Source organism: Parasteatoda tepidariorum, chromosome 4 (genome assembly GCF_043381705.1).
Source record: "Parasteatoda tepidariorum isolate YZ-2023 chromosome 4, CAS_Ptep_4.0, whole genome shotgun sequence".
In the NCBI taxonomy this organism is placed as follows: Eukaryota; Metazoa; Arthropoda; class Arachnida; order Araneae; family Theridiidae; genus Parasteatoda; species Parasteatoda tepidariorum.
The window spans coordinates 22882319-22889261 of NC_092207.1; the positions used below are offsets into that span (position 1 = coordinate 22882319).

Below are 6943 nucleotides of genomic sequence, written 5' to 3' on the forward strand. Positions count from 1 at the left end.
ACTCTACGACAAATCCTATCAAGTCAAGTCAAAAAATCAGGAACCGCAACTTTAATATACAAGACGGGAAAAGTTTATAATTTTGCAATTTGTTAGTAATTTAGCAATTTTTGGTTTTTCAACTAAAGAAAAAAAAGAAATTCTGCTGACAACACTGTTCTTTTTCAAATGAGGTTAGTAATTTTAATGTCGTTGAGTAGTTTGAAGCTAAAGATAAATTTGTTATTTTTTTTCTTTCTTCTGAAAAATGGTGCACTTTAAAATGGTGGCACCTCTTTCATTGCTGCGAAGTTGGAAAAAGCGGTGTCAATGAGAATGAAGCGGTGAGTTCGTGTACGTGGGACAGCTGGCCGACACAGTCTATAAGACTGTGCATGCATATAGTAGGAGCAAGATAGCACTGCAGAATTAAAAGTGGTAGTACATTTATTTTAATACACTATGTTTAAAATAAATGTATTACCGCTCGCTTATGTAAATGTTCGCTTTTTTTAAATCATGCTGAAAATAAGTGAACATTTTCTTCTTTGCGTAATCACATAAAGTTTAAAAAGAAATTACAGATGCTTCATTATAGATATAAATAAAGAGTGAATGGGGTATTTCCTCGTTCAGCTAAGAGGGGTAGAGTTCATCCTGACGACCCGACATCATATAGCAATGTGGGGTCGGAAATGCTTTCCTGAAGCGGTGATGTACACAGAAGCACCATAAAGAAAAGAGACAGTAAGTGGAAAATCGTTTTAATAATACATTGAAAAAAGCATAAGGTCCCTGGGTCAAAGTAAGTGTTCGAAGTTTCTGCCACCGGCTACAATGCACACCTCACATCTCCGGCGCATGGACATCCGAACATTCTGCAATACTCCAGGCATATCTCGAATTTCTCCGGCAGTTACTGCGATTCTTGCAACAAGTTCCTCAACATTGTCAACAGGGATGTCGTAAACCAGTGTTTTCATATGACCCCAGAAATAAAAATCAAGACATGATAGGTCGGGTGACCGAGGAGGCCAACGCACTGAACTGCCACTGTTGACTAAATGTGACATCTAGGTGGTTGCGAACATTTAGGCTGAAAGGGGCAATGGGTGTTGGAACTACATTGTCTGTTGCGTTGATGCAGAAATCTGTTCGTCTCCCAAAAGTTGTGGTAATACTTGCTGCAGAAAGATCAAGTAGTTACGTCCAGTTAGACGAAATGGTAACAAGTAAGGTCCGATGAGGTGATCTCCTATAATACCGGCCCAAACATTGATCGAAAATCGAGACTGTGCTGCACGACGTCGTATTGCATGCGGGTTCTCCTCTGTCCAGATATGGGAATCCGTCCCAGACAGGTTGAAAATTCCTTCCCTTGTGAAGGATGCCTCACCGGAAGCAGGGAAAAGGGGATCTGTAGCACACTTTCCAAGGTACCGCTGTGCGAAAGCAATACGAGGTGCATAATCATCCGGTTTCAATGCCTGCATGCGAAACGGATGCATGTAGTGCTCTCGGAGAATCCTCCAGACGCTTCAACGGGAAATTCTGAGTTCGTACGCTAGACTTCGCGTACTCCTACTTGGCGTCTCCTGCATCAGCTGCAGCACATTCTCTTCGACAGCCGGAGTCCGCACTGTTCTTAACCGGTCCCTGCCAGCTCTTTCAAATGAACCCGTCTCAGCTAACCTCTGGTGCAGGCGTGCAAAGAAATTATGACTGGGAATACAGCTCGTCGGATATCGTTCCGCATAGAAACGCTGCGTGGCTGACCCACTACAATCTGCAGCCCCGTACGCCAAATGCATATCGGCTAACTCTGTATTCGTATAATCAGTCATCCTACTAACTTCGCGTCCTTGTGCTAAATGACGATTCCCTGCACGAAAGCTCGGAACTTTTGTACAACGCCATCTACCGCGTCTGGAAAGCAATTCCAATCCCGCATTGCTATATGATTTCGAGTCGTCAGCGTCAGGATACACCCTACCCCTCTTAGGAGTTCTGAAACGTTTAACTGAAACACTCTGTAAAAGAAGGGGGGAAAAACACAAATCAGACCAGTCAAATTAGAGTAGAACTACCTTATTAATGTTAAAGAAGTTAGCGATTTTCCTTCTACATACCAAGTTTTTGATGGAGGAGAGATGACCTGGATCATTGAAGTCAACTAAAGGGTCATCATTTTTTTACAGGTAGGAATGATAAAGAAAAACAGAAGCTTCGTTACATGTTATTTAAGAACCATTTTAATCGCTATTATCAGAGGTCCAGCAGGATTTTCTTTTAAATATTTTCACTCCAAAAGAATAGCAGTGGGGAAGGTTGCAAATTCAAGAAAAAATATTACAGCATGCTCTTGATGGTGAGAATATAGCCTCGTTGACAGCCGGAAAGCCGCCTTGGTGCATCATCGCTACATTCAGGGCGTTGGAAAAATAGAGAAAAGAAAAAATTGACTCTTCGCGTTATCTGGTCATGGTAGAATGTGTGGTTCGGCATCGCAGTCATATCGGCTGGCCGGGTTGCCTGAGGCCGAAGTGGTCCTTTACCCCTACCCCTTCATCATGTGGTGAGGATCGTTCAGGTGGTATACCTTCTGGTCCTTCTAGTTTAGAAATAAAAGTAAGGATTAATAAATGGGCACATTACCCGAGTAAGTTTCATCAGAGATGATGAAGATTGCATATATATATAAATAAATAAATAAATACAAATACATAAATAAGTAAATATAAATAAATAATAATAATACATAAATAATAATAAATATAAATACATAAGTGCAAATTCAGATAATCAAAATTATACTTCCTTCTTAAATAACAAAAACCTGCATCAACTGTACATCACATCACCAAATAACGCTAATTTATCAATCCAAAGCTTAGTCTAGCTCAAAGTGCCATATCAAATCAACTTAATTTGTGTCAACGCTTCATATATATATATATATTCTCTTTTTTTATATCGAATATCGTCATATATAGAATGTGTGGTTCGCGTGGATGTCTCCATATTTATAGGTGCAGAAATTACTTTTAGGGTGCAAGCAAACAGATGAGCGCAGAAAGCGAAATCAAGAAATATCTTGAACTGCTTATTTATACTCGCTCTCATTTCTGCCTCAAAATGAACGACCTTGAAATACTAATTTCTTCCCTGCTAACTCTAATCAGCAGATTTTTTATTTTCAGAACGATCAGAGAAGTAGAAAATTACATTAGAAGTAGCAATTAAAAATCAAGATGACGAAACCAAAGCTATGACGACATTGCACGTGTTGTTCAAAGAAGCCTGCAACCGGCGCCTGCCATGCTTAATATTATAACGCTCAGAAAAACTAATGAGGTGGCAATCTTAAGGGAGGGAAAGGGTAAAATTACCAAAATGAAAGTCATTGACCCGATATCACATTACTTCCCCCCCCCCTCATTTCCATAAACAACAAAAACAAACATAACATTTTTCTCGATATTTGACTGTATCAATATCAATTAGATTTACTGTTAGAAACACGTTGTAAAACATTATTTTTATAAGTTGGAAAAGAAATTAACATTGCGAAAAATATTTAAAAAAAGACACTAATATATCAGATAATCCCTTTAAGATCACAATACACAACTGACACTGAAAGTGGTTGTTCTCTTAAAAGTTATATCAATTTAACAACCGATTTAACTCCAGCCGTTGAGTTCAAATTTATTGTTAAACATGTATTAAAATGTTACTAAATATTTTTTTCAAAAACTTTACTTCATATGCAAGGATAAATTTGAAGTGTGAGGAAAAGAATTCATAAAAATTTAATTATTTTTTATTTGTATAACGATGAAAATATGTATCCTAGACAATAATAATGACAATACATATATTTTATTGCAATGTGCAGTTTGTTTTAAAAAATGAGTCCTTGATTAAAAAAGTATTATTTTTTATAGGATTTTCATATCGCAATACAATAAGTGTAGGTTTTAGAAAATTTTTAAAGCTCATGTAAGAGTATGAAAGAGATAAAAAATATGAAATGGGAAAAGTTTCTTACATCCAACTTCAAGCTAATCCTTGCATATTAACTAATTTTAAAATAATATTTAATTCATTCATAGCACTTAAATTAATTTAGGTCAATTTTATGTCACGATGTTTTTTTCTGGTGCATTATTTTCCTTTTGCTTTCCCCCGGGCTGTTTTTCCATTACTTTTTTCCATATACATGTGAGAAAGCAAGACAGAAACTTTTTTTACAGGTTAAATTTTGCTCAGTTCCTTTTTCTCCACACAACAATGTCGATTTGTAATAGTTTATGTTATTATCAGCTGATCCCCCAAAAATTCAGAAAACAAAAGAATTTGTTGAGTACGAGAAGTGGTTATATAAAGAGTTTCAAAATCCACAGGTCTCTCTGTTTTGCTTTAAACTCCTCAGCGCATTTTTTGGCATTTCTCCTACTTCAATCAATTATAAACAATCCAAGATGTAAAAAGAGGAATAAGATTAAACTTTACTACAGTATTAGAGAACTTAGATTTTGCTGAGGACATGTTTGATTTGCCAGTAAATGTAAAACCTGCAATTTAAGACAACTTTTTTTTAAAAAAAAAAAATATGCAGAATAAATAAAAACAAATCCAAAACTGGGCGAATAAATGGCACGACTGAGATTGGAATTAAAATTGAAAGTGGCAAAATAGAGGTCGGGAAAAATTTACATTCCTTGGTAGAATAGTTAATAGAAAGGGATGAACAGATGCAGAAATAGGAGCAAGAATTTCAAAAGCACAATATTGCTTCAAAAGGTTGACGAAGGTTAAGTGATCAAATAATTAATTAAGACTAAAACTAATATTTTTTAATTCAGTAGTAAGGAGTGTTCCTTTATATGGGTCAGAAATTTAGAAAACTGCAGAATGAAAGCTAAACAATTGGCAAAACAGGTATTTAAGAAATATTCTGGCCTCAAACCTTATCTTATTCAGACCTCTAAAGTAAAACCAAACATCCCTTAATTATTATTAATCATATTATCATTATCACCCTTAATTATTATTATTTTAATCACCCTTAATATAAAAAGTAAAATATGGAAACGGATAGGTCATATTTTGAGAATGCCTGCCATAAGAATATCATCAGTAGCCTTAACGTGGAGAAGGCAAGCGAAAAAGAGAAGACATAGGTTACATAGAAAAGATAAATAAAAGAAGAACGAAAGCATGCGGTATCTTGTCATTCTCACCGAATGAGCAGGCACAAGAAATTAAGAGCCTTATGTGCCACTGGGCACAAAGGAGGAAAAGTCTTAAGTCTCTCACTTTATTATAATCTGGAAAATTTTGAATAGACTGTTCAACACCCGTTATAAAATAAAATAAGATCTTTTACGTCACCAACGTTGGCATTACTTTCCAATGCTTTGTAAACTGGTACCATAGAGTTTAATTCTTCTACCAAAATAGGAGAGTTCAATCAGTAATATACACAAAATCAGGGGCGCCGGCAAGGAGGTGCAAGAAGGTGCACTTGCACCCCCCTGTCTTTTTTTTAAACAATTAAAGAGATACAGAAAAATAATTTTGTTATAAAAAAACTTTTTAAAAAATATTTTTATTCAAAAATAAATAATTAAGTAATTATTGATACATAACAATTAAAAAATTGTTTAATCAAACAAGAATTGTAATCCTCTTGTTTGCTGTCCAAATCTGTTTATAACTTTTTTCTACAAAAGTTACTTTTTTCTACAAAAAATAACCGAATGCAGTCAATTTGTAAAATCTATTCATAAGTCGAACACTCGAAAGTAATTTTTTATCTAAACTGTCAAAAAAAGATTTTTTTCTTGAGCAGATAGCTAAGCTATATTTTTAAATTTCATTTAATAAAATATAAATAATATTATATTTTCTTTTAGTTATTAGTTTAACAAAGATGTATAACACAAACTGACTTCTCAGAACTGTAGAACTTCATCAGCACAATAAATACCAATGTTAAGCGTGCACAAACACGTTAGTATACGAAATTACTGTTTACAGTTATTTGTCTTTCAAAGTCAGTAGCTATGCCAGCGCCATCAATACAGTTTCTCGTGGCAAAATTTGCAAGTACAAGAAAGTCGTACTTTTTTTTAAATATCTTGTTAACAATGAAGAAATATATCTTGAAAAAAATTAACCGATGAAAGTATATGTAATAGCAAAACAAAATGTAATAACAGAATATTTTTAATTTTTTTTGTGTGTGTGTGTGTGTGGGGGGGGTAGTTTGTTAGAGGGTTGCACCCCTTTTTATATTATTCTGCCGGCGCCCTTGCTTGAGCATGTTATGTAGTTTAGTTTACCTTGTTTTTGGTATTAAGTCCATTCTAATTCCAGGCACCAATATTAAAGTGAAAAAAAATAGTAATAGTTTTCATTATTTTCCATTTTCATTTGTTATAATTTTTTAATCATATAATTTTAGTATTGGTAATTGTTATATTTGCTTTATGGAGACATATAACAGTACCTAAAAATGTGTCTCTCATTAATTTGAATTGCGTTGTGAATTTGAATAACTAGTTAGTGGAGAAAAATAATTAATATTCCTTGATAATTACTCATCACTATCGAACCGTTTCATTAATTTAATTATGAAATTAATTAAGAAAAAATTAGAATTAACAATTTACTATTCTAGTTCAAGTCTAAATCAACACGTGTGGATCGACACGTGCTTCACTAATACTTAAATCTAATTGCATCTAGGCTTAGATTTCTTAATAAAATTATTTATCTTGATTTAATATTTTATTATTTTTATGCAATCAAAGTAATTCAAGCATTTTCCTCCAAATAAATTATTTAAGCTAATCTAAAATCAGGTTCGAGCCTGTCAGGAAAATATTCAAATATATAACTAAAAGCTACTAAAATCACAATAACTGCCTAAAGTGAATCAATTAATAACTGCTAA

At 34.1% G+C, this 6943-nt stretch overlaps 1 long non-coding RNA gene across 3 annotated transcripts in view; it reads right to left on the reverse strand.

Annotated features, from left to right (window-relative positions):
• The window catches only part of LOC107438259 (uncharacterized), a 10310-nt gene continuing 3367 nt past the window's right edge, over positions 1-6943 (reverse strand). Inside the window, exons 2-3 of one of the 3 annotated variants that reach the window (XR_011636557.1) lie at positions 2109-2590; positions 1-15 (exon numbers count right to left, since the gene is read on the reverse strand). This is a non-coding gene — a long non-coding RNA (uncharacterized lncRNA). Of the gene's footprint in view, positions 16-726; positions 2010-2108; positions 2591-6943 lie in introns of those variants that run through there. The other 2 variants (XR_011636558.1, XR_006225593.2) reach the window with 2 other exon arrangements.